Source organism: Piliocolobus tephrosceles, chromosome 1 (assembly GCF_002776525.5).
Source record: "Piliocolobus tephrosceles isolate RC106 chromosome 1, ASM277652v3, whole genome shotgun sequence".
Lineage (NCBI taxonomy): Eukaryota > Metazoa > Chordata > Mammalia > Primates > Cercopithecidae > Piliocolobus > Piliocolobus tephrosceles.
In genome coordinates this window covers 126,480,814-126,508,516 of record NC_045434.1, presented here as the reverse complement: position 1 = coordinate 126,508,516, position 27,703 = coordinate 126,480,814, and the positions used below count along the sequence as shown (strand labels likewise).

Sequence of the window (27,703 nt, the reverse complement as noted above, 5' to 3'; positions counted from 1 at the left end):
ATTTGATATGTTTGTGAAGTTATCTGGTATTTTCTGCTTACCACAGAGAATTTTAAAATCTGAGACTTTAAACATAATTTTCCTTATTGAAAATAAATCCTCATAAAATGTCCTTTCCCCTAAAACTAGATTGTTTCCTTTTTTAAAATCAAAAAAGGGCCAGGTGTGGTGGCTCACGCTTGTAATCCTAGCACTTTGGGAGGCCGAGGCGGGTGGATTGCTTGAGCTCAGGAGTACGAGACCATGTTGCCTGGGCAACATGGTGAAATCCTGTCTCTACCAAAAATTAGCTGGGCATAGTAGTGCATGCCTGTGGTCCAAGCTACTTGGGAGGCTGAGGTGGGAGGACTGCTTGAACCTGGGATGTGGAAGTTGCAGGGAGCTGAGATGGCACCACTACACTCCAACGTGGGTGACAGAGTGAGAGCTATCTCAAAACAAACAAAACAACAACAAAACCAAATAAAAAATTCTTAATCTACTGCAAAGTATACCAAAAATATTTTGAAAAGGGATGGCAATGGGTAAATTTTCAAAACCGTTACTTGCTGGAGGACAAAAAATGATTTTCAATTAAAATGCACAGCATGCAGGTCAAGATTAAGTGGGAGATCTGAATGCAGCATATGCATTTTCCATATAAATAATAACTGTCATTTTTGATGCTTCTGACTTCTCACATAGAATGTCTAAAACAGGGACTTCAGTTAGTGATACACATGATTCATATGTATGGGTTGAGCTGCTTATGGTAACACCATTGCAGGAATGATAGTTGTAATAACATTAGGTAAATTTTATTGGGAGATAATAAATTTGTAAGGGAGATAATATGTTTGCATATTTAACAATAGTCATAAAAATTGCTCTTTTAGGCTGGGTGTGGTGGCTCACGCCTGTAATCCCAGCACTTTGGGAGGCTGAGGCGGGCAGATCATCGGGTCAGGAGATCGAGACCATCCTGGGTAACACGGTGAAACCCCGTCTCTACTAAATATACAAAAAATTAGCCGGGCATGGTGGCGTGCGCCTGTAGTCCCAGCTACTCGGGAGGCGGAGGCAGGAGAATGGCTTGAATCCGGGAGGCGGGGCTTGCAGTGAGCCGAGATTGCGCCACTGCACTCCAGCCTGGGCGACAGAGCAAGACTCAGTCTCAAACAACAACAACAACAACAAAAATTGCTCTTTTAATTTTTAATTATTTTTAGGGTAGTTTTTGTTTCTATGATGTGGTTGGTTTATATCACTACAGAAATATGATTCTTTTGGAATTGAATATTTTAGCAGGGGATGGCAATAGAGCAGGGGCTCTTTATACGAAGGAATATTTCTAAATTCTAAAGTTGTATTTAGCTATAAGGTCTATGAAAACTACTTATGAATAGTTTATCAACTTTATGTAAAAAATTGTTCATAGGAACAGGATAGGGACCATGTTAGTTCTGATTTTAATCATATTGATGCATGGGTTCTTCATGTTTCAAAACAGTAAGCAGGAATTTTATATGCTGATAAACAGTGATACTCTAGTGTTATCCAAGCAACATCTGTTAACAAGGCATTTTAGATCTAGAATTAAACAAAAAAAAGATATAGCTTTGTAAATTTCCCTCTTTTTCAAAAATGATGGTGGGGAGACCCAATCTGAAGAGGCTGTAGTGAGAGATGAATGCTCCAAAGTCAGAGAGTAGTGAGGAAGTAGAATAACAATATGTTTATGGGATGAGGTTGGTTGGTTTTAATTTGCATATAGTTTTACGAATGAAGGCCATTTATAATGTGTAAAGGTCCTTTATATTTCTTTTTCTGTGATATCTGTTCATGTTTTCTAATTTTCTCTCAAATGTCTGGTCTTTTTCTTCTTTGATATATAGGCTTCTTATATATTAAAAAGGTTAGCCCTTTATCTGTGATTTGAATATCAGATTTTTTTTCCAGTTTGTAATTTGTGTCTCATCCTTGCTTATGCTGTTATTGTTATTTTTGCCAGGTAGTAGTTTCTGATTTTTTAATTAGTTAGATTTATTAATCTTTTATGGCTTTTCGATTTTGAGTCACAGTTAGGCCTTCCCATTCCTTTTTACGAATTCCAAGGTAAAGAGAGAATTCATCCATATTTTCTTGGAATACAGTTTTTTGTTTTTGTTTCTGTTTTGCTCTGTCATCCAGGTGGGAGTGCAGTGGTGCAATCATGGCTCACTCTGGTTTTGACCTTCTGGGCTCAGCCATCCTCCCGCCTCAGATTCTGATTTTTTGTAGAGAGGAGGTCTCACTATGTTGCCTAGGCTGGTCTCAAACTCCTGGGCTTAAGCAATTCTCCTGTCTTGGCCTCCCAAAATGCTGGCATTATAGGTGTGAGCCGCTGTCCCTGGACTTTGTAATACATTTGTATATTCGTATTTTACATTTAAGTCTTTGGCCCATTTGGAATGTTTACTAGTATACAGAATGAGACATAGATTTAACTTTATTTTTTCCAGGTGCTATTCGTTTATTGCAGGGTCCATCTTACCCCACTGACTTGAGATGCTGCTTATGTGGGTCTATTTCTGGGCTTTCTATTTAATTCCATTAGCCTATCTATTCCTATGGAAATCGCAAAGTATTAATTATTGAGATTTTGTAGTATTTTTTAATATATAGAAGGTCATTCCTTACTCACTGATCTTTTAAAAATAGTTCTTCTGGTAATTCTTGTTTGTTTATTTTCCCATGTGGACTTTGGAATCATTTTGTCCTATTCCAGAAAATTGCCAATTAGTGTTTTCATTGATATTGTAATACATTTAAAAATTAGGGGTGCATGCAGTGGCTCACACCTGTAATCCCAGGACTTTGAGAGGCTGAGGTGGGCAGATAACTTGAGCTTAGGAGTTTGAGACCAGTCTGGGCAACAAGGCAAAACCCTATCTCTGCAAAAAAAAAAAAAAGCAAAAATTAGGCCTGGTGGGTGTGCCTATAGTCTTAGCTATCCAGAAGGCTGAAATGGGAAGACTGTTTGGGCCCAGGAGGTTGATGCTACAGGGAGGGAGATCTCATTTGAGCCAAAATTGTGCCACTGCCCTCCAGCCTGGGCGACAGCCTGAGACCCTGCCTTTAAATAAATAATAAATAAATAAAATTAAAATTTAGGGAGCATTTACATACATTGACTTTTTCTATCCAAAAATCTGGTCTGATTTTCATTGGTTCAAGTCTACTCTTGTGTCCTGCAGGAGTGTTTTAATGTTTTTCTCATGTAAGTTTTGCTTTTTTTTTTTTTTTGAGATGGAATCTTATTCTCTCACCCAGACTGGAGTTCAGTGGTGTGATCTCAGCTCACTGCAACCTCTGCCTCCTGGGTTCAAGGGATTCTCCCACCTCAGCCTCCCAAGCAGCTGGGACTACAGGCATGTTCCACCATACTTGGCTAATTTTTTGTATTTTCAGTAGAGACGGGGTTTCACCATGTTGGCCAGGCTGGTCTTGAACTCCTGACCTCAAATGATTCACCTGCCTCGGCCTCCCAAAGTGTTGGTATTACAGGTGTGAGCCACTGCGCCCAGCCAGTTTTGCATATTTTTATTTAATTACCCTTACACACTTTTTGTTGTGATTATGGGGGTCTTTTTCTTCTTTTATTTTGTAAGAGTATTGTTTATCTGTGTGTGTTTGTACTACATACACATAATGTGTGTATGTGTGTGTATATATATAAATATATATATATACACAAACACAATCTTGGTAAATTAATTTTTTTCTGCTCCCACATTTAAATTTTTTATTGTTTATATATTTTTTGTTGATATTTTGGGTATACATATACATGTACATGTGAGGATATACATGTGTATATGTATACCAAAAAATCAATTGAAAAATGTATATTTAAAATATATATATATATTTCACTTGATTTATAGGTATATAATCATATAATATAGATGACCATTTTACACTTTTTTTTCAATTGTTATATCTTTATTTTCTGTCTTTCCTCTAGTTCCTTTGACTGATACTTTCAGCACCACATTAATTAGTAGGGGCAGAACAAGCAACCCTTTTGTCCTGTTGACCTGAGCAGGAATCCTCCAGATTTCCCTATTAAATTTGAAGCTGCGTTTGAATTTTAAAATTAATTTCTAGTCAGACATTACTACTTTGCTTCATGTGAGAAATGGAAACTTTGGTCCAACAATAAGATCCCTAAATGTCCAACAATAAGGGATTGGTTAAATACATTATGTTAAATTCATTGAATATAACAGAGCACTTACAAAATATGTAGTTTTAATCTTTTTGTCATTGAAATAAAACCCAAAGTATATGCAAGTATGCATGGAAAAATGTCTAGGAGGATATTCAATAAAAGGATCTAGGCCAGGTGCGGTGGCTCACGCCTGTAATCTCAGCACTTTGGGAGGCCAAGATGGGCAGATTACTTGAGAGGAGTTCAAGACCAACCTGCACAACATGGCAATACTCTGTTTCTACAAAAAATTTAAAAAAGTAGCCAGGCATGGCGGTGCATCCCTGTGGTGCATGCCTGTGGTGCACGCCTCCTACGGGTTGCAGTGAGCAACCCGTTGCAGTGTTTGCAGTGAGCTGGGATTGTCCCATGCACTCTAGCCTGGGCAACAGAGCATGACTCTGTCTCAGAAGAAAAGTAAAAAAAAAAAAAAAAAAAGGATCTAAAAGTTATAAGCATATAAACTGGTGATTGATAATATACATTTCAACTAATTTATAAAATCTAAAAATATCCATAATATTTTAGCATAATTTAAAAATGTTAGAAATTTATGAAAAACTGGCCAGGTGTGGTGGCTCATTCCTATAATCCCAGTGCTTTGGGAGGCCAAAGCAGGAGGATTGCTTGAGGCAAGGCATTTGAGACCAGCCTAGGCAACAGAGCAAGACTCTATCTCCACAAAAAATACAAAAAAATTATCTGGGTGTGGTAGTGTGCACCTATCCAGCTACTCAGGAGGCTGAGGTGGGAGGATTGCTTGAGCCCTGGAGCTCAAGATTACAGTGAGCTATGCTCACACCACTGCGCTCCAGCCTGGGAGATAGACAGATTGTATCTCTTAAAACGAAACAAAACAAAACAGAAACAAAAAAGAAGAAAAGAAAAGAAAGAAATTTACAAAATAAGAACTGTGTTCTTTGTTCTGGATCCCTTTCTGTTATTAATTTTTTTCATAATGAAAAAATAAGCCTCTCCTGTTTAATTGTGGAATGACCAGAGGTGTTTATCATATATTCTTTGCAAAATGACATGAAAATGATAGTGTAGAAAGATGTTTACAAGATATAAGCCACAAGGAAAAAGGGAATAGGAGAAAAGTCTACAACAGATAAGAGATTTCAATAAATTGTACAAGCCAGAAATTGGATAGAGTAGTGATAACTGGCTAGGCAAAATGGAAGAGAGGCTAACCTCAGTGCTTGGAGGAAACTTAGCACTTGGTGGTGCAGTGTACAGTAGAAGGCAGGGCAGGGCACAGGCTGAAAAAGGAAGATAGTCCTATAATGGTTTACTAGGCTCTTGGACCCCTGGGTCCCTTCTCTACCTCATTCAGGCAGCCTGCACTCATGCCCTCCACCCTAACACTACCACCATCAATGCAATCCCTCTATGAGGTTAGAAGTTTCTTCTCTGGAGAAAGGATTTTATTTTTTGGTAAAGAGTTCCCATAAACAAAAAGTCTAACTAGAGAATGGGAAAGAGCCCTTGGAAATGACAAATGTGTTTGAAATAGAAATTTTAGTGGAAGATAAGGTTAAGGAATTATTTTGGTCAAACATGTCTCAATCTTGGCACAATTGCCATCTGGTGCTGGGAATTCTTTGTGTGGAAGTTTGCTCTGTGTATTGTGTGATGGTTAGCAGCATCCGTGGTTACTCACTAGATGCCAGAACTTACCCCTCTTTGCTGTGGCGACAACCAAGAATATCTCCAGACATTGCCACATGTCTTCTGGGGCAGGGGAATCAACCTTCTCCCCCTTCTGCCCCATTTGAGAATCTCTATCTCAGACAATAGACAAGGAAGATATGGGGATGATCAATAGGATAAAGGACAATAAATTTAGAGAATAATATAGATGTTCCAATAATGTACTAACAAGAATTCACAAAAAGAATAGAGAAAGTGGAAGGGAGGAAAATAGCAAATAAATAAAAGAAAAAATTTGCAAATGAGATAAAAAAGATCGCTTGGAATCTAGCACAACCACTGAAAAAATACCTATTGTAAGGTGCATCAATATGACATTTCAGACTACTAGGGAAAATGGAAGATTCTAGAAAGAAAAATAGGTCAGATACAGAGGAGTGGGAACTAGAAAGGCATTAGACATTTCAATGGCAACACTGGAAAAATGCTTTCAAAATGCTGAAGGAAAATGATTTTCAATCCATCTAAATTATCAGTCAGGAATAAGAATAGAATGAAGACATTTTCAGACATGCAATTACTCTAAAAATTTACCCCCTCTATGTACCTCTTCTGAGTAAGCTACTGGAGTCTGCAATCCAGCAAAATAAAAGAGTAAACTGAAAGTTGTGTGTTTGAGCATTGAAAGATATTATTGTTGGGCATTTGATAGATATGTTGAAGCATTTGTATCTAAAATATGTGTTAGATACGTTTTAATTTTATTTATTTATTCTTGTAGAGACGTAGTCTTACCAGGTTGCCCAGGCTGGTCTTAAACTCCTGCCCTCAAGCAATCCTCCTGCCTTGGCCTCCCAAAGTGTTGGAATTACAGCTGTGAGCCACTGCATCCAACCGTAGCCACATTTTTTTTTTTTTTTTTTGAGGCAGAGTCTTCTTCTGTCACCCAGGCTGGAGTGCAGTGGCATGATCTCAGCTCACTGCAACCTCTGCCTCCTGGGTTCAAGCGATTGTCCTATCTCAGCCTCCTGAGTAGCTGGGATTATAGGTGTGCACCACTACGCCTGGCTAATTTTTGTATTTTTAGTAGATATGGGGTTTCGCCATGTTGGCCAGACGGGTCTCAAACTCCTGATCTCAGGTGATCTGCGGCCTAGGCCTCCCAAAGTGCTGGGATTACAGGCATGAGCCACCGCGCCTGGCCCCTAATTGTTGATTTAAGTGAACACTATAATATGGTTATGTTGGAAAGAAGCATGAGGGCAAAGTTGTAATGGTGGTGGGTAAAAGAGCGAAATCCTCAAATACCATAAGATGTCAATAAAGAACGTGTAAAACTGAAGAGCAAGAAATGATGTTATAAGGTTATCATTTAGGAGATGAAGAACATGGTAGGGTTGTGTGGAATGTAGGGTGAAGACAGGTGGGGAGAAGCAGGACAGGGGGCTGATGGCACTCATTGATGTTTTTTGTTATAAGCCTTTAAGAATCATTTGATTTTTCACTTATGTGTGTTATTTTCACTAAAAATAAAAATGCAAACAAAACAATACACATACATTGTAGAAAAGATATCACATATAATAAAATGCACAAAAAGAACATAGATGTCCAGAATCTCAAACATCTAGAAAACTGAGTGTGCCTGTAGTCTCAGCTATTCAAGAGGCTAAATGGGGAGGATTGCTTTTGTATTTTACAGGCTGCATCCATAGATGTTGGGGAGTTACAGGCTGTCAGGTGATATGGTATCTGTGACTGGCCACTGTACTCCTGTACTCCAGCATGGGCAGCATAGCAGATCCTATCTCTTAAAAAAAAGAAAATCTCACCCACCCAGAGATAACCACTGTTAATATCTTGAAATAGTTTCATCTGAAAAATGAAAGTACTTTTTAAAAAAACCTTTTGGTTTTTTTGTTTGTTTGTTTGTTTGTTTAGAGACAGGGTCTCACTCTGTTACCCAGGCTGGAGTACAGTGGTGCAGTATCAGCTCACTGCAGCCTCCAACTCCTGGCCTCAAGCAATCCTCCTGCCTCGGCCTTCCAAAGCACTTGGGATTACAGACATAAGCCAGTGTGCCTGGTGAAAGTATTTTTAAACACTTATAAAATCTTACAAACACTCTTAATACACTAAAACTACCAACAGAAAAAGTAGTGCTTGGGGTTATTCATTTTTTAGTAACTTAACCTTTCTGATCAAAATGTTTGGTGTCATTTAGTTTATATCTTCACTAACAGAGTAGAGTGGAGAATTAAGGCAATTTTTCAAAATAGTTTTGCTTTAATTATATTATTTTAGAAAAAAACAGCTTTTGGTCTTAGTTTTTCAAACAATTGGTTCTATTCAGAAGACTAAGAATTTCGGAAAATAAATTCATCAGGAAAACTTACTTCATTTAAAAGAATTTTTGGCTGGGCGTGGTGGCCTGTAATCCCAGCACTTTGGGAGCCTGAGGTGGTCAGATCACTTGAGGTCAGTAGTTTGAGACCAGCCTAACCAACATGGTGAAACCCTGTCTCTACTAGAAATGCAAAAATTAGCCGTGCATGGTGGTACGGGCCTGTAATCCCAGCTACTCGGGAGGCTGAAGCACGAGATCTGAATCTGGAAGTCAGAGGTTGCAGTGAGCCGAGATGGTGCCACGGCACTCCAGCCTGGGCAACAGAGCAAGACTCTGTCTCAAAAAAAAAAAAAAAAAAAAAAGAGTTTTTGTATTTGTTTCCCATTTCAAGTGTGGATAAATACTTTCATCTGATCTGTTTACTTGAACTGTTTCAGTGAATAAAAATATAAAAAGTACAATTCAGTCTTTATACATCCCATTTAAAAGGAAGAAAAATTTCATATGGTAAATACAGAATTCTGAGAAAGTATCCTTGGAAAGGGAATATTGGTGAAACAATTAATAATAAAGATTTAATGAACTGGATATGTGCGCGTGCGTGCGTGTGTGTGTGTGTGTGTGTGTGTGTGTGTATTTGCTTGTTTTTGAGACAGAGTTTTGTTCTTGTTGCCCAGGCTGGAGTGCAATGGTGCGATATCGTCTCACCACAACCTCTGCCTCCCAGGTTCAAGTGATTTTGCTACCTCAGCCTCTTGAGTAGCTGAGATTATAGGCATGCGCCACCATGCCTGTGAAAAATTAGCCTGGCTAATTTTTTGTATTTTTAGTAGAGACGGGGTTTCTCCCTGTTGGTCAGGCTGGTCTTGAACTCCCAACCTCAGGTGATCTGCTGGCCTCAGCCTCCCAAAGTGCTGGGATTACAGGCGTGAGCCACTTAAAAAAATAACTGGATATTTTTAAAGAGATTAAACTACCCTGAATTTTTCAGGAAAAAATACAGTTGATGTATTATTCTACCTCCTAAGGTCACTGAGTTTTAATTAGCTTACAACTTGCAACATTCAACTACTATTTACTGAATTCCTCTCATAGCTCAGGCTTTGTCCTTGAAATATTCACTTACATGTTCTGTATAATCTCAAAAACAAAGCAGATTTCATGATGCATTTGTAGAGGCCTAACATGAAGGAATATGGTGGGACATAGAGTATAGTGGATTTCTGTGGGTTTACCTGGCCTTGGTTACTGCTGTTGGTGTTAGGGAATTATGCATATCAAAGATAATGATGGTGCATTTATCAGGAAAGAACAGAACTACTATTGGCCGCCAGAGACAAGCATGGGAGAGTTTCTGCAGGAGGCAGTGTTGATACAGAGTCTTGAGATGACACTGTGAAATCGGTATTTTCTGGGCTAACTCCACAGATGTTCACATATAACCCTGCCCACAGAGTTATGGAATAGCTGTGTGAGTGCACAAGGTAGCTATCGCGCAAACCAAAGTTGTCAGGTACTACACATATTGTGAAGGAACTATGATGGGACACGGTGTGGTCAAACAGCACTGGTACCTTGGTACATCCTGAGAGTCTTGGGGAGAAAAAGGGGAACATGCATTTGGGGGCCTGCAGAATCTTTCTCTCTGCTTGACTGCAGGGCAGGTTTCTGTCCCTCCCTGTTCCGTGGTATAGATTTTGTCTTTTCCACATCAGTCTAGGTCTTCAGATTCACTACGAATTATTATTCCCGTTTTATAGATGAAGAAATTGAGCCTTAGTGAGGTTCAGTTAGCTAAAGGCACACAACTCTAATAAACTGACAGAATTCCAGGTTCTGATTTAAATTCTATTGCTCTCCCTTGAAAATAAACATGGACAGCTTATATAAGCTTTTGTGTGTGTATTTTCTGGTCTAAATCTGTGGCAGATATGCGTGTCTTTCTGTGCATGTATATAGTAGATCAAATATGTTACCTCTATTGACATTTCTTACAAATAAATATTCTGTTATCAATGATAGTGTTTACAAATTATTTAGAACTTACCTCTTTTCAAGAAAAGGCCTTGTGATTGCTCTCTGCGAATTGTAATAGCCTGAATATACCTCTTCATTATTTTGTTTTGTTTCAGACAATTATCTCTGGTTGATGCAGATCACTTGGAAGCTTTTGAGGCTGTATATAACAGGTCAGAAGATCTATTTAACGTCAAACTTTACTAGACAACTTGGAATTCTCAGCCAGCACCAAATATTCAAATCCAACTTCCACACCCCGACAGCAGAGGGGTTCCGGGTGTAGGTGGAGTGCTGGTGCACCCATGAGGGTGTTTTTCAGGAATTCCGGAGGTGGTGCTCGAGAGAACATACTTCTACACACGCCCCCTACCCAGTTTGGTATGCACCTGCAGCCCCAAAGAACTGGCGGGACTCGTGTGTGGCCGTGTCAGACGCGGCAAGAAAAACCAGCAGTTGCCTTTTCATCTCTGTTCTGATGATCTTACCATGAAGTCCCCAGTATTCCAGCATTTAAGGCAGAATGTAAATTCATAATCTAAGAAGATTTTTTGTTACGTGGCTAGCCCAGGTACTGACCGCTGAGGGCGGGGGCTCTCACAGTTCCCCCACTGGCAAGTTTTATGACTTGCTTTGGAAAACCCGGGAACTGCACCCTCTGCCCTTGGCAAGGTGTGAGCTTCCAAGATCTCTACGCTGCGACTTCGAGTGTTAGGGTTTTTGGGCTCTTTCCGGGACCCAAGTTCCAGCACAAGAAGGTCTGCCCCGCGGCCGGCCTCGGGGCCCCGCCCACTTTGGCCAGGGTTGGAGCCACCCGGAGCCGGAGCCAGAGCCGGAGCCCGAGCGGCCGCGGCCCCTTTAAGGAGCCACTCTGCGGTAACCCGAGCCCGCAGTCCGGGCGGGCGCGACGGCCGCGGCGGTAGCTGGAGCCTCCGCGACTGCACCTCCAAGCGGCCCAGAACCCGCGGCTTCCCTGGCTCCCGCGAGCATCTCACGGGGCGGCACTGGCCAGCGCCAGCCCTCGGGCCGGCCCGGATGACCAGAAGCCTGTAGATACCGCCGCCCTCTCCCGGCTCGGCGCAGCCGCCGCCCGCGCGCGACTCGCCCCGGGACACGGCACAGGTGACGCCGTTTGGAGGGGGGTTGGGGAGGAAGGCGGGCTTGCCTCGCCCCGCGGCTTCCCCGCGGCGGCCGCCGAGCGCAGCCCGCGGAGAGGGGCGCCGCGGCTTCCCGCCCCTGGCCTAGCGCGGCCGAGGGCTCCTGCGCCTGGAGGCTGGGTGGGCGTGCGGCGCGCAGGAGGCGGCCCGGGGCTCCTGGGCGGGCTCCGGCAGGTGTGTGCGGCAGACGCAGCATCGTCCCCGCCCGGCGGGCCACGGCTTCTCTCCGGGAGCAGATGGTGTCCCGGGGCCCGAGGTCCCCGCGCCGCCCGGGCGCCCCGTGTTCCTCTCGCGTTTCTCGGGCTGCACGATTCGGGCTGCCCTGCCTGCCTGGCGGTGCCTCTCGGGTCTGAGCTTAAAGCAGGTGGGTGCAGACTTTTGGGCATCCAGGGTGAGCTCTCTTGTTAGAGCCCACACACAATCAGGCGCATCAAGTGGGTAAGTCCCCTCCCCCGCCGCCACCCTCTGAAACAAGTAGCTCTTATCTACCCTTGCAGTTCTCAAGTGGGTCCCATTTTTAGCCACCGAGTGCTGAAAAGTCTAGGGGGAAGGGACCAGGTGGAGAGTCAGAGGGAGAAATTCGTTTCTATTTCCATCTTTATACCACTGTAACCCCTGGTAAGTTTATTAAACTAAGTGCCTCGGTTTACCCTGCCATGAAATGGGATTCGTAATGCCAGCAATTTCCTGCCCCTCCAAGACGGCAGGAAAACCTCTCTGAAAACACTTTGGGTCTAAGTTCATTTAAGGGTCACTGTTGCTGGTCTGTATATTTTTAATTGTACACACATTTGAGTGTTAATGTGGTACACACTTTTATATGAAATTATGAGATTTACTTTAAAGACTGATCTTGGATAACGTTTAATCCAAATACCAGTTTGGAGAAGATGGAAGAGTTTGTGTGGACGTTAGGAATTGAGGTGTGAAATAGGAAAAAAGCTATCATTTTAATAAAATCTTTACGCAGTCATAAATGGAGTTGAGAAAAATGGACCTTGGATTGCGGTGTTTTCAGTGAGTTACTCCCGTGCCAGCACATGGTGTGGATTGCAATGTAGCTTCAGCTTTGTGTAGCAGATTAAGATAATTTAGAGAATCCCAGCTCCCTTTTAAGTGTGTTATATATAAGGAATTTTTATCCTTGCTTATCTTTTCCTTAAATTGTATGGGTGAAACGAAATTAGGAAAGTGTATTCCCACCGTGTTAGAAAATATGAAAGAATGGGTGAAGAACCATGGATTTTAGTTTATTTGCGACGCCCCTCCTGTGCCATATGATGACCCAGAGAATATTTTGAGGGTGCTTCTTTTTTTTTCCTACACCTGCAACTCCTTTTGTCCCACTGCCTCCCTCTGGAGTTTGAATCTTTACTGTCCTCATCCTTGAGACGAGTTTTATCTGTTTAGGCTGGTTGCCTCTGACCCAGCTGCCCAGTCGGTCATTATTTATTTACAGTATTAGATTTCCATTTCTATTCATTCCACTCTAAGCCGCCTTTACCCTGGTGGAAAGAATAATGGGTCTTTGCTACTAATGTTATATACTTGGAGGTGACCAGGAATGGCATTCTCAAGGTGCTGAGACTAATGCAAACCCCAGGGAAGCTAGGTCTTCACTGGAGTCTTCTGAATAGGTCCTGGAATACAGATGCAAGAGTTGGCCTGTCTTTTCCTTGATTTTCTGAAATCTCCACTGGGTAAATTCATTTGATTGCCAAGGGAAGTCTTGGGAGCAGGCAGCTATCAGAAATCTTAGTGTTAGACTGATTAAGAGCGTTCCCTGCAAAAGAGTGGACAGAAAGAAGCAGTGGCTTTGTAGGTGTTGGGGAGTCCTCCCTGTAACCAGATAACTAGTAGGAAGTACAGGATCCCTAGATTCCCAATTGAGAAATGGAAAGGGGGCTGGGTTTCAAAAGGGAAGTGGCACAGCTTCTAGGCAGGTTTGGGAATGTACCTGAGGTTTGATGGGCCCTTCTCCCTCTTTCTCTTTGAGAGATTTCTGGCGCCTCAGAGTCAAGCACAGCTGTCTTAACAGTTTTCAGACCTGTTCACTCTCCTCCTTGGTGCTCTAAAGGAGGCCCAGCGTTCATGTTCCTCTCTCAAAGCTGGCCTTCCATGTATTAGAGGAAAATGGGCAGTTTAGTTTGTAAGGAACTCTTTAGACCTCAATGTCTCTCCACACCCTTCTTTCCAAATTAGTCCCACATCCTACAGATTAAAGATTCATTTAGGCTTCAATATTTCAAACTAGTTTGGCTAGGAAGAGTAATACTCAGTTTGGCTAGGAAGAATAAACTGAACAGTCTACACTAAGATATGAAAAGCCAGCTTTTCTGTTGAGGAAGATAATGAATTAATTGTCTGGGTGAGAATTGTGGGCATTTGGACAAGGGAGGGCCAGACTGGGGGTGGAGTTGTGCTGGACAGCTTGTGCCCTCGTCCTTGAGAGAGGAAAGGATACCACCAAACTAGTGCAGTCACCTTGTTGTGCTTTTTCTTCTTCCATTTGCCTTGTGAGAAGAAGAAGATAGCAGTATGGAGGTGGAGTCACCATCTGTTCTCAAGGATGGGAAACAGACTTTAACTGAACATTAGGAATGAGCTATATTCACCTGGCATTGGTATCAGGCGCTGGATGGATTACACCAGAGAATACATTACATCAGGAAAGTAAGGCTAATTTTGTAAGAGAGTCTAGGTATTTCCAGAGTGACTTTGGTGGTATTTTTTCTTGTTGAGGATGAAAGGTTGCACACAAAGAAATGGAGGCCTACCGCTCTGAGGCTTGTTATTCCTGGTGAGACAGTTGGATGTGCTGCAAGCAGATCCCAAACCTGATCAGGCAGGATAAGGCAGGAATAGCGAAAGGTGTTTCTTTGTTCAGAACATTGGTCTGTTCAAGGAGAAGGCAATCCTGTAGATATATAAGAAGGAGCTTCTGAACCGGTGTAAAAGGCCAAAGCTTTTGAAAACAGCCAATGAAGAAGACATGTGGAAAGCTGTTCAGAGCTTGAGCCAGCACTGGAGGAAGGGAGTCCCAGACAGTGGGACCAATATCATGGGTGGAGTTTGACTAGGTGGACAAAGGCATGTCTAAAGCAGTGTTTCAAACATTTGCAGGCTACAACAGTACAAAATGCATTTTTACACTGAGACCCAGGACATAGCAAGTATATGTGTATGTGAAACTAGTTTCTATTTTTATTCTATTTCTGTTTCTAGTCTGTGTTCTTAAAAACTCATAACGTGTTAGTGGATCACAGTCCACTATTTGGAAACCACTTATCCAATGGGTAGAAAAACAGGTTGCAGTGGAGCAGGCTGGGTGGGGGGATTGGAGATACTGGGGGAGGTGTGGGGAATACAGAATTGATTGAGCACTACCTGGATCCCTGTTGGTGGGACAGAAGGGAATGTGGAGACTCATCTTGTGTCTGACAGGTGCAGAACTCACATAGATAAAATGATGGAACAGATGCAGAAGAGGGACTTTCCACCAGTTCTACTCACTTCAAAGCAAAATGATTGGCTTTAAGGAAGAGGAAATGTGCAAGGAGTGAACTTGGATTTGTAAGCAGATTTCTTTAGAGCAGTAAGATTTTCCTCTGTAGGCTTAATGAGGAGACAAATGGACCCAGAACAAATTGGCTGATGAATTTAGGTCATGTCCACTTTCATGGCCAGATAGGGAGCAGAGGGGCTCATAGTGCAGGGAGGGTGAGTAGGAGGTTCACACCTCCCTTTACAGCTTTGAGAAGTTTGAGCAGAAGCAGCGGCTGGAATGTGTTTTGAAACCCCATTTGCTGATCAAACTTGTTAGGGAGTTGGCTGCTTGCCTCACAGAGAATTTGAAAAGTATTCTTTTTTTCTTTTTGAGACAGGGTCTTGCTTTGTCGCCCAGGATGGAGTGCAGTGGTGTGGTCTTGGCTCACTGCAACTTCCACCTCCTGGCTTCAAGTGATTCTCCTGCCTCAGCCTCCCAAGTAGCTGGGATTACAAGCACCCGCCACCACCCCCGGCTAATTTTTGTATTTTTGGTAGAGATGGGGTTTCATCATGTTGGCCAGGCTGGTCTCAACTCCTGGCCTCAAGTGATCTGCCCAACTCGGTCTCCCAAAGTGTTGGGATTACAGGCGTGAGCCACCATGCTCAGCCTGAAAAGTATTCTTATTAAATTTTACGAAAGGGCTAGACTGTCAGGACTTCCTTAGAAGTATAGATCTGTGATCAAATTCCAATCATCGTTCATAGCCTTTGGGGGTCACCTAAAGAGCTTCTTGGAGAAATTGATGAGGCAACCAGCAATTGTGAGTTAATTCCAGTATTTGCCCTGGAGCTAATCAAGGGCAGAGTCTATCTGTAGGCTTTTGATTTCCTTTTCATGACTGTCGACATCTGGCTACAACACCGAACACTCCTAGCAGCAAGTAAAAGCCTGGAGGAAGAGTACACAGGTGGCTGGCACGGTGGCTCATGCCTATAATCCCAGCATGGAGGTAGGCAGATCACCTGAGGTGAAGAGTTTGAGACCAGCCTGGCCCACCCACATGGTGAAACCCCATCTCTACTGAAACAAAATACAAAAATTAGCCAGACATGGTGGCATGCGCCTGTAGTCCCAGCTATTTGGGAGGTTGAGGCCAGAGAATCGCTTGAATCCAGGGGCAGAGGTTGTAGTGAGCCGAGGTTGTCCCACTGCACTCCAGCCTGGGCAATAGAGTGGGACTCTGTCTAAAACAAAACAAACAAAACAAAACAAAAGTACACAGGTATCAGAGTTCAACCCCGCACGTTGCTTAGTGACTGCTTGCTCTTATCATTGATATTCTAACCTAGTTGGAGCCTCCCCTTGACCTGACTCTGCCTTGTCAGATTTTCTTACCTTAGTTGATGTTTTCAGTGTTTGACTTCACCCTTCCTCAGCTGTCTGGTATTTATTTAATGCTTTCAACTCTGGTTTCTCTGGTATCTCTGATAACTCTCCCCCAATCCCCCACCAGGTGCCTTGTGGTGTCCACCTGACTCCATGGAGCTCAGTTCTGGGTCCTGGCTTGTGTCGTGTTACTACTCATTGAATTCTGCCATGGCAAACTGTAGAAAAAAACTGCACATTGATGAGTTTATGCATTTATTAATTTAATTTTAAAATTTTGGGGACCTGAAGAAACTTTCTTGGTCAAATTAATTTTAATTAATGTTCTCTAAATAGGCTTAAAAATCTTTGAAAATTAAACTTCTCTCTATTTGGTATATCTGTATTTAGTGGAATGGGAGGAAGAAGGAATTTTCATTTGGTGAAAATTTTTGAAAAATTTAAAAGTTCTCTTTATAAAGTGTTACTTTAGGGACAAGATTCTTCTTCTTCTTCTCCTTTTTTTTTTTTTTTTTTTTTTTAAATAAAAAAGAGAGAGAGGGTCTTATGTTGCCCCAGGCTGGTCTTGAACTCCTGGGCTTAAGTGATTCTCCTGCTTTGGCATCTCAAAGTGCTGGGATTACAGGCCTGAGCCACTGCACCTACCTGGGACATGAGTCTTAAAACTAGTCTTGCTCAGTTAACATGTTTTGCTCCATTACATGTGAAAATACTGAGACAGTTAGGAATTTAATTAAATGCTTTATAATTTGTTACATGTAAGGACTTAAAAAGACTACAGCTTTGTTTAGAATGAGGTTTCCTTCCCTTTTCATGTTTTTTAAACCTGTGTGAGTGCTCCCAAACTGATCAATTTCTTACATGCCCTATGGAAAAGTGGAGGAATCCAGGGCAACATAAGGGTGAAAGGGTGAGGCCAAGAGGAAGGCTTGATCACCTGGAGCCAGAAGAAAGAACCAAACCCTTAAGACAATTAGCATTTTGAAGATTTGAGAACACTTTATAGCCACAAGCCTCTAAATGTTTCGTGTTTTTTTTAATTGCAAAAGTAAAGCTAGCTTATTACGAAAAAATTATAAACGATCAGTATTTAAGAGAATGAAAATTCACCTCTGCTTCCTCCTCCAGCTCCCACCCTGGCTAGTTTCACTCCTAAACACACCTAGTTATCAGTTTTGGGGGTGAGGCCCTCCAGATATTTTCTCTACAAATGGCAAAATGTGCCCAGAGTTATTTAGTTATGAAAAATTTATTATTTTGCAGCTTGCTTCTTTTATCACCTTTTTCATTTAAATGTTAATAACGTGATAGTATACATATAACCATATTTCTGTTGGTGGACCTTAAAGTTACTTCTAATAATGTTTTGATAAACACTTTTGTAAATACTGTACATGTTTTCAAACCTGTGTGAATTTTTGAGGGTAAAAGACCAATTCATTAGTATACTGCTTATTTTATAATTCAGATAACACAGTGTTATCAACATTTACATAGTCTGCTATTTAATTCCCCAGATATTCACTCAGCAGTGAAAGCACAGCGGTGAATGTTTTGGGGATTTCAAGGTGAGGCAATGCATCCTCCTTACCTACAAGAGGTCACTGTCTGATAGGGGGATTAGGCATGCATATTGACTATAGTATCTTTAGTTTTATTTATATTCCCCTTTGTTTCAAACAGGATTTGGGATTTTTTACAAAGATGTATATGATATGACAAGATAAAGTATATTTAGTATAAAGAAGGAAAAGAAGATGGAAGTGTAAGTGAGGCTGGTTAGTGTATTTCGAAGTCCTATTCTTTCCTTACTAAAAGTTCTGGCTATAAGCTTTCCAGCAGCAAAGAGAAGAGGCAGATGATCTATAACAAGATTCAGGGTGTCCAGAAGAGAAACCAAATCAGAGAAGCCCACCTATTCCTTATTCCAGGAGGTGAGAAAAAATTTCTCCTTTGGGTTTTCATTAAGAAAACACTACATTTGCAATGGCCAGCATCCTGAACAACCTTTCCAGTATCTTACAGTAGAACCTAGTGACTTTGCCTTATGATGCCACCTCATATCGTGTTGCCCAGTGCTAGCCAGGGGTATCATGCCATGACACTGTTCAGTGAAAAGTCAATAGGGTGAGGTGTAGGCTCATGGGTTTAATCCAGAAATAGCTTTAAGAAGACCTAAAGGGACACATGGACAAAGAAAAACGTCTATGTGATCTTGTTTCTGGATAATTTTTCCACAAAGTGGTATAGCATATACAATTTTAGCGGAATTGCTATGAGTAAAACCTATAGAATACTAGGTCTGTAACTTTTGAAATCAGAAATGAGGATGTTTTAGATGGCGTTAACTTAATGGAATTACAACAATGGCTGGGCAAAGTATTTTCCAAAAACAAAACAAAACAAAAAACACCACCACCCTATACTTGGTCCACACAACAAGGATGGTACTTGTTCACATCGATCAATCCCATAAGTTAGAAAGGATCAAAGCCACCATGCTAAGAAGTCTTGATAGCATCTTCAAGATTAAACTTGTTAATAGGTTATACAGTGTGAGAATGGGACCAGGGCTTGGAGGTCTACCAGTTGGGTCAGCTTGACCCTGTTTCATAAAGCCAGGAAGAGTTCACTTCCCATGAGTTGTCTGGATCTGAACGTCCATGACCACATTCACCAAATTCTTGCCTTGGGAACGTTGCCCTAAAACAGTTCTTCATTATCAAGTCTGTGGGTCAAGCTTAGGTTTTTTTTATGTGACTTACTACACCTGAATTTAAACATGAGGTTGAGGCTACCTGAAGTTTGTGGTGTGATGAAGGCACATCAAGGAGTAGAGTAGATCAAGGAGTTCCATTTGTAACTGTGAACAATCAATGGAGACAACTCACTACCTTCAGACTAGCCCTTGGGTAGAGTGGACCTTAGGTAATAATATAAAAAGCCACCTAGAGAATTTAGAAACTCCTTGGTTGTCTTCTCATTTTGGCCACCAGATTATCCAGTCAGATCATAGGTATAAACAAGCTGCAGGGCCCTTAGGCCAAGGGTTAAATCAAGAAGGAAATGATCACATTCCTTCAAATACAGAATATAATATTCCTGTATGACTTGGCATCGTTGGAGAAATATTAAATAGATGTAACATTTCTTAGTTAAGAAAGGCCTGGTAGGCCGGCCATGGTGGCTCAGACCTGCAATCCCAGCATTTTGGGAGGCTGAGGCAGGAGGATCACTTGAGTTCAGTAGTTTGAGACCAGCCTGGACAACATAGTGAGACCCCATCTCTATTAAAAAAAAAAAAAGAAAAAGAGGCCAGATGCAATGACTCACACCTCTAATCCTAGCACTTTGGGAGTCCAAGGCAGGAGGATCACTTGAGTTCAGTAGTTTGAGACCAGCCTGGACAACATAGTGAGATCCTATGGCTATTTAAAAAAAAAAAAAGAGGCCAAGCCTCTAATCCCAGCACTTTGGGAGGCCGAGGTGGGTGGAGCATTTGAGGTCAGGAGTTCAAGACCAGTGTGGCCAACATGGCAAAACACCATCTCCACCAAAAAATACAAAAATTAGCCAGGCATGGTAGTGCATGCTTGTAGTTGACCAGCTACTTGGGAGGTGGAGGCCTGTGGTTCCAGCTACTTGGGAGGCACAGGCAGGAGAATTGCTTGAACTCAGGAGGCAGCAGTTGAGTTGCAGTAAGCCAAGATTGCTCCACTGCACTCCAGCCTAGGTGACAGAATGAGACACTGTCTCAAAAAAAAAAAAAAAAAAAAAAGGCTGTTAAAGGCTGGTAATACCAAGAACTATTCTTTATTAAGTGGTCTTTTAATCTGTTGCCAAATAAACCATTCCTAGACCCTAGTAGCTTGAAACAGTGATTTATTATTTTCTGTGATTCTGTGGGTTAGCTGGGTAGTTACTGTGTTGGTTACAGGTTCACTCAACTGGGTGCCTTCAGCTAGAGGGTTAGCTGGGCTGAAGGATCCAAGTTGGCTTGCCAGTATGGCTGGTAGTTGATATTGAGTGTTGGCTGTCAGCTGGGCAACCTCAGTTTTCTCACTGTGGCCTTCATCCTCCGGTAGACTAGACAGGCTCTTGACATGATGGTCTCAGGGCAATTTTCCAAGATAGTGTTTTTTAAGTCTTACCTAGGCTCTAGAACCCTCAGAGCCTCTCTTCTGTTGTATTCTCTTTGTCAGCAGTTGGCAAGGCCAGCCCAGATTCACAGGACAGAGACATAGGCTCCAACTCTAGATTGGGGGACTGGAGTGGCAGTGTCATTGTTGCAAAGGAATTTATGGCCACTAAATGGTTTACCATGAGTGACTACATGTACCAGGAACTGTGCTAGGTGCATTTAACAGATTATCTCACTTAAGCCACATAACTATCTTGCCATTAGGCGTTCTCATCCCCATTATAAAGAACCTGTGGGTCACAGAGGTTGTGTTGTTCTTGCCTAATGCTACTTGATAAGTATTGGAACTAGGCTTTGATTCTAGGTATCTCTCTAGCTGAGCAGAATTCATCTTAAGAACCCAACAAGTGGGAGAAATACGCTACTTGTTCTTCAGCCCCTCTAACTCATTTAACACCACTTCCTTTCCTGTGGGGAACAGACACAAGAAGAAAAAAAGAAGGCAGCAGGCAAAGCCATACCTTAGCCACTTCCCATAACCTAAGGACTTTCCAGAGGTAATGAGATCCATGATTTGGAGATGAGAAGAACTTCCCTGACTCCATAGGTTCTGACTTCCTAGGTAGCTTGGTGGGTGACTGAGTGATCCCTTTAAAAAAAGAACAAAATTAATTTGGGGAAAATCACACTTTGTCCAGTTTTTCCTTGATTTCACAGAGTTGGTAAAAAAGCCAAGAGATGTTCCAAGCCAAGAGCTCCTTTTGTGATCCCTCCAGGGAGGGAAGAGCAGTGATATGGAAATAAGTACATTAGATGCCAGGTGGAAAAGGCAGTCCGCAGAACCTCTCTCTTTTTTCCCAAGAGTCTTCCCAGACAGTAGAGAGTCACCTGGTCTCTGCTTCAGCTTCAGGGACTCTTCCTAGCATAGACTTCTTCCAAGGCTGGAGTCTTGTTTGAAATGTTGATTTCCTTGAAGGTGGGCTCTCAAGTTGTATAAGCTTCAAAACCTTTACTTTTTATTTGTACCAGCTACTATATTAATATGACCTCCCAATTACTATTGTCTCCTGGCTGAAGGCATTCTGATCGATCCAGAATCCAATGGCTGTAATTGTAACTCATAGGTTTAAAAACAAAGACTTCTTTATAAAAGTTTCAAGTGAGCCTATAATCCCAACTACTAGGGAGGCTGAGGCAAGAGAATTGCTTGAACCTGGGAAATGGAGGTTGTAGTGAGCTGAGATGGTGTCACTCTCCTCTAGCCTGAGCGACAGAGCAACACTCTGCCTCCAAAAAAAAAAAAAAAAAGTGGAGTGAGATGCTAGGAAGCAACATTTGTCACGTAAATCACATGCGTACTCTGAGGCATTAGGCCTAGAAAATGACCTGAATTTCCTAAGGGTAGAATTTCTCAATAAGTTGGGAGTTGAGAAGCAGAGGAGCTGAAGGAAGAGATGGAGAAGGCCTTTTTCCTTTTGGCTTCACTCTGCTTGTTAAGCATTATACAAACAAACCCTAAGTAAAGAAATAAATAAATGTAAATGAAATAAAAAATTTAAAATAAGACAAAAGATACAAAGTTGATGTAAAATAGACAAATTATATTAGATTTCATTTATTTTTAAGTTAAAAACTAGAACATGTAAATGTAAGCTAGGAAAATAGAAATAAAAGTTTTGTTAAAATCCAGTTAAAATTACTGTACCTATAATGGAAGGGAGAACTAGTTAGGAGTTGTGGACACCAGTGGGAGAAGTGATTTCTTAGGAGAGCAGGGACTTCCAGGGAGGGGTTAAGGAGGTGGGATAGCCTCCTCCTTGCTGTGTCAGAATATCTTGGCGTGGGGACTCTGGGTTATTTGAAAAATCTGTATCAACAGAACTCTTTTGCCCCCACAAAACAAACTATGGAAAGACTACAAAGTCTTCTCTTCTTGTAGGAATAAGCAGAATTGTATGTGTGTGTGTGTGTGGTGGGGGTGGCAGGGGAGCCTGGGATATGAAAATTTGAAAGGCACTGTACTGGATCAGAGAAAGATTCCTCGAAGGCATTTAGTATACGATGTACAAGGGAAGACAGGATTATGACGGGCACAGAAAAGTCTTAGATTAAAGAAATGTGTAGCAGAGTTGTGACTCAACTGTCAGAGCGGTTTTCTGAGCTTTGGTAGCAAGGTGGGGGCCACCCCCAGCCTTTGAGTATGGAGACTTCTTTGCTGAGAGTGGATGACACTTAACAGAGCTTAGTTTAGAGAATAGGGTTTAGCCTCCTTCCTAATCTGATGTACTGTGGTTGTAATTATTATATACAATTATAAGAAAAATAAAGGCCTTTTAGAAATGTGTGAAAAGTTAAGCTTAAATATTTTGTTCTTTGTTATAATCAAAACAATCTGTCATCCAAAAAGATTGTTTCAAGGAGACATCAATTGCCAGGGTCTCTAGCAGGCGGAATTGATCAGTTTCTCTTTAACTTGAACTCTGTTATATACTCTTGGAGGAGTAGGGGGCTGAAGAAATAGGAAATAGAGAATAAAAATACAAAGGATACCCTTTTCCAAAGTTCAGTATTTTAGTCGACAGGGAGGAACTATAGAGAAATCTTTTCTATAGCCATGAACAATTCCTTGTTAAACCTTAAGTAACATTTATCTTTTTTTTGAGACAGAGTCTCGCTCTGTCGCCCAGGCTGGAGTGCAGTGGCACAATCTCGGCTCACTATAAGCTCCGCCTCCCGGGTTCACGCCATTCTCCTGCCTCAGCCTCCCGAGTAGCTGGGACTACAGGCGCCCGCCACCTCGCCCGGCTAGTTTTTTGTATTTTTTAGCAGAGACGGGGTTTCACCATGTTAGCCAGGGTGGTCTCCATCTCCTGACCTTGTGATCCGCCCGTCTCGGCCTCCCAAAGTGCTGAGATTACAGGCTACATCATTTATCTTAGGGAGTGTAACAGGCCAGGCGCGGTGGCTCACGCCTGTAATCCCAGCACTTTGGGAGGCCAAGACCAGTGGATCACCTGAGGTCAGGAGTTCAAGACCAACATGATGAAACCCTGCCTCTACTAAAAATACAAAAGTTAGCCAGGTGTGGTGGTCGGCACCTATAATCCCAGCTACTTGGGATGCTGAGACATGAGAATAGCTTGAACCCAGGAGGCGGAGGTTGCGGTGAACTGAGATCGCGCCATTGCATTCCGGTCTGGGCGACAGAGTGAGATTCTGTCTCAAGAAAGGAGTGTAACTTAATTATATGAACATAGGGCTTCTTCACCTTTCCTGGCTTGGTCTTCTTTTCCTCCCATTTGGTTCAGTTTAAAAAGCAGTACCATGAATATTAGAGGATTTACAGAAGTTGGGTTGACTTTTATGCAGCTGGCTTCCTGTAGACTTTTACACTCATGCTAATGGTTCTTCAACTTGATGCTCAGAAAAGAAAAAGAGGTGGAACGTTTTCTTCATATTATCCTCTTAAGTCTTTTTCCCTATATGTCTCTTCACATACAAACAAGCAAAAGCAAAAGCTATAATTGCAGTTAACTGAGAGCTTTATATACATTCTTTAAGATGCTTAACAATTTTTACATGATTGAAAGTTGAAAGTGAGTGGTGTGACATTCTTTTTCTTTCTTTAATTTCATTTATTGTTTTTTGAGATGGAATCTCAGTCTGTTGCCAGGCTGGAGTGCAGTGGTGCGATCTTGGCTCATAGCAACCTCCGCCTGCTGGCTTCAAGCAATTCTCCTTCCTCAGCCTCCTGAGCAGCTGGGACTACAGGCGCATGCCACCACATGCAGCTAATTTTTTGTAATTTTAGTAGAGACGGGGTTTTACCATATTGGCCAGGCTGGTCTCAAACTCCTGACGTTGTGATCCACCAGCCTTGGCCTCCCAAAGTGCCAAGATTACAGGCATGAGCCACCGTGCCTGGCCTGACAATTATTCTTTACTAAGATTTCAATGTCTTTGGTAATTTTTTGACATTTTATCAACTTTGAGATTGATAATTACAGTGTACCACCTATATGAAAATGCAAACAAAACTCAGAATGGGTGCAGGATGGTATGCCTTTTTTGGCTAGGGTTTTTTGTTTCTTTTCTTTTCTTTTTTTTTGGTATTCACTGTGTTTATTTCTACAATGTTGCATTTTTTCTTTTTTTTAATTAGTTCTAGGGTACATGTGCACAACCTGCAGGTTTGTTACATATGTATACATGTGCCATGATGGTGTGCTGCACCCATTAACTCGTCAGTTACATTAGGTATATCTCCTAATGCTGTCCCTCCCCCTTCCCCCACCCCACAACAGGCCCCGGCGTGTGATGTTCCCCTTCCTGTGTCCAAGTGTTCTCATTGTTCAATTCCCACCTATGAGTGAGAACATGCGGTATTTGGTTTTTTGTCCTTGCAATAGTTTGCTGAGAATGATGGTTTCCAGCTTCATCCATGTCCCTACAAAGGACATGAACTAATCTTTTTTTAAGGCTGCATAGTATTCCATGGTGTATATGTGTCACATTTTCTTAATCCAGTCTATCATTGATGGAGATTTGGGTTGTTTCCAAGTCTTTGCTATTGTGAATAGTGCTTCAATAAACATACGTGTGCATGTGTCTTTAGAGTAGCATGATTTATAATCCTTTGGGTATATACCCAGTAATGGGATGGCTGGGTCAAATGGTATTTCTAGTTCTAGATCCTTGAGGAATTGCCACACTGTCTTCCACAATGGTTGAACTAGCTTACAGTCCTGCCAACAGTGTAAAAGTGTTCCTATTTCTCCACATCCTCTCTAGCACCTGTTGTTTCCTGATTTTTTAATGATTGCCATTCTAACTGGTGTGAGATGGTATCTCATTGTGGTTTTGATGTGCACTTCTCTGATGGTCAGTGATGATGAGCATTTTTTCATGTGTCTGTTGGCTGATTAATGTCTTCTTTTGAGAAGTGTCTGTTCATATCCTTTGCCCACTTTTTGATGGGGTTGTTTCATTTTTTCTTGTAAATTTATTTGAGTTCTTTGTAGATTCTGGATATTAGCCCTTTGTCAGATGGGTAGATTGTAAAAATTTTTTCCCATTCTGTAGGTTGCCTGTTCACTCTGATGGTAGTTTCTTTTGCTATGAAGAAACTCTTTGGTTTGATTAGATCCCATTTGTCTATTTTGGCTTTTGTTGCCTTTGCTTTTGGTGTTTTAGTCATGAAGTCCTTGCCCATGCCTGTGTCCTGAATGGTATTGCCTAGGTTTTCTTCTAGGGTTTTTATGGTTTCAGGTCTAACGTTTAAGTCTCTAATCCATCTTGAATTAATTTTTGTGTAAGGTGTAAGGAAGGGATCCAGTTTCCGCTTTCTACATATAGCTAGCCACTTTTCCCAGTACCATTTATTAAATAGGGAATCCTTTCCCCATTTCTTGATTTGTCAGGTTTGTCAAAGTCAGATGGTTGTAGATGTGTAGTAGTATTTCTGAGGGCTCTGTTCTGTTCCATTGGTCTATATCTCTGTTTTGGTACCAGTACCATGCTGTTTTGGTTACTGTAGCCTTGTAGCATAGTTTGAAGTCAGGTAGCGTGATGCCTCCAGCTTTGTTCTTTTGGCTTAGCATTGACTTGGCAATGCGGGCTCTTTTTTGGTTCCATATGAACTTTAAAGTAGTTTTTTCCAATTCTGTGAAGAAAGTCATTGGTAGCTTGATGGGGATGGCACTGAATCTATAAATTACCTTGGGCAGTATGGCCATTTTCACGATATTGATTCTTCCTATGCATGAGCATGGAATGTTCTTCCATTTGTTTGTGTCCTCTTTTATTTCGTTGAGCAGTGGTTTGTAATTCTCCTTGAAGAGTTCCTTCACATCCCTTGTAATTTTGATTTCCTATGTATTTTATTCTCTTTGAAGCAATTGTGAATGGGAGTTCACTCATGATTTGGCTCTCTGTTTGTTATTGGTGTATAAGAATGCTTGTAAGTTTTGCACATTGATTTTGTATTCTGAGACTTTGCTGAAGTTGCTTATCAGCTTAAGGAGATTTTGGGCTGAAATGATGGGGTTTTCTGGATATACAATCTTGTCATCTGCAAACAGAGACAATTTGACTTCCTCTTTCCTAACTTAATACCCTTTATTTCTCTCTCCTGCCTGATTGCCCTGGCCAGAACTTCCAACACAATGTTGAATAGGAGTGGTGAGAGAGGGCATCCCTGTCTTGTGCCGGTTTTCAAAGGGAATGCTTCCAGTTTTTGCCCATTCAGTATGATATTGGCTGTGGGTTTGACATAAGTAGCTCTTATTATTTTGAGATATGTCCCATCAATACCTAATTTATTGAGAGTTTTTAGCATGAAGGGCTGTTGAATTTTTGTCGAGGGCCTTTTCTGCATCTATTGAGATAATCATGTGATTTTTGTCTTTGGTTCTGTTTATATGCTGGATTACGTTGATTGATTTGCATATGTTGAACCAGCTCTGCATCTCAGGGATGAAGCCAACTCGGTCATGGTGGATAAGCTTTTTGATGTGCTGCTGGATTTGGTTTGCCATTATTTTATTGAGGATTTTTGCATCAATGTTCATCAGGGATATTGGTCTAAAATTCTCTTTTTTTGTTGTGTGTCTGCCAGGCTTTGGTATCAGGATGATGCTGGCCTCATAAAATGAGTTAGGGAGGATTCCCTCTTTTTCTATTGATTGGAATAGTTTCAGAAGGAATGGTACCAGCTCCTCTTTGTACCTCTGGTAGAATTCGGCTGTGAATCTGTCTGGTCCTGGACTTGTTTTAGTTGGTAAGCTATTAATTATTGCCTCAATTTCAGAGCCTGTTATTGGTCTATTCAGAGATTCAACTTCTTCCTGATTTAGTCTTGGGAGGGTGTATATGTCCAAGATTTTATCCATTTCTTCTAGATTTTCTAGTTTATTTGCATAAAGGTATTTATAGTATTCTCTGGTGGTAGTTTGTATTTCTGTGGGATCAGTGGTGATATCCCCTTTATTATTTTTTATTGTGTCAATTCGATTCCTCTCTCTTTTCTTCTTTATTATTCTTGCTCACAGTCTATCAATTTTTTGATCTTTTCAAAAAACCAGCTACTGGATTCATTGATTTTTTTGAAGGGTTTTTTGCGTCTCTATCTCTTCTGTTCTGCTCTGATCTTAGTTATTTCTTGCCTTCTGCTAGCTTTTGAATGTGTTTGCTCTTGTGTCTCTAGTTCTTTTTATTTGTTTATTTGGCTTGGTAAATAGCACATCTTCTGCAGTGATATGCTTATTTACAAATGACTTAGAGT

General features: G+C 41.5%; 2 protein-coding genes and 1 long non-coding RNA gene across 14 annotated transcripts in view; 1 reads left to right on the top strand and 2 right to left on the bottom strand.

Annotated features, from left to right (window-relative positions):
- ALG14 (ALG14 UDP-N-acetylglucosaminyltransferase subunit) overlaps positions 1 to 27,703 on the bottom strand; it is a 251,481-nt gene that overhangs the window by 121,798 nt on the left and 101,980 nt on the right. The gene's annotated exons all lie outside the window — the stretch shown is intronic.
- Positions 1 to 27,703, bottom strand: part of LOC116418986 — a 53,151-nt gene that overhangs the window by 7,166 nt on the left and 18,282 nt on the right. Inside the window, exons 2-3 of the long non-coding RNA XR_004229236.1 lie at positions 14,182 to 14,321; positions 10,279 to 10,407 (exon numbers count right to left, since the gene is read on the bottom strand). This is a non-coding gene — a long non-coding RNA (uncharacterized LOC116418986). The remainder of the gene's footprint in view (positions 1 to 10,278; positions 10,408 to 14,181; positions 14,322 to 27,703) is intronic.
- Positions 10,629 to 27,703, top strand: part of LOC111555128 (RWD domain-containing protein 3) — a 133,756-nt gene continuing 116,681 nt past the window's right edge. For 3 of the 12 annotated variants that reach the window (XM_026456510.2, XM_023231009.3, XM_026456515.2), the window contains exon 1: positions 11,233 to 11,369. The gene's annotated coding sequence lies outside the window, so the exon portion shown is untranslated. The other 9 variants (XM_026456519.2, XM_026456516.2, XM_026456520.2 and 6 more) reach the window with 7 other exon arrangements.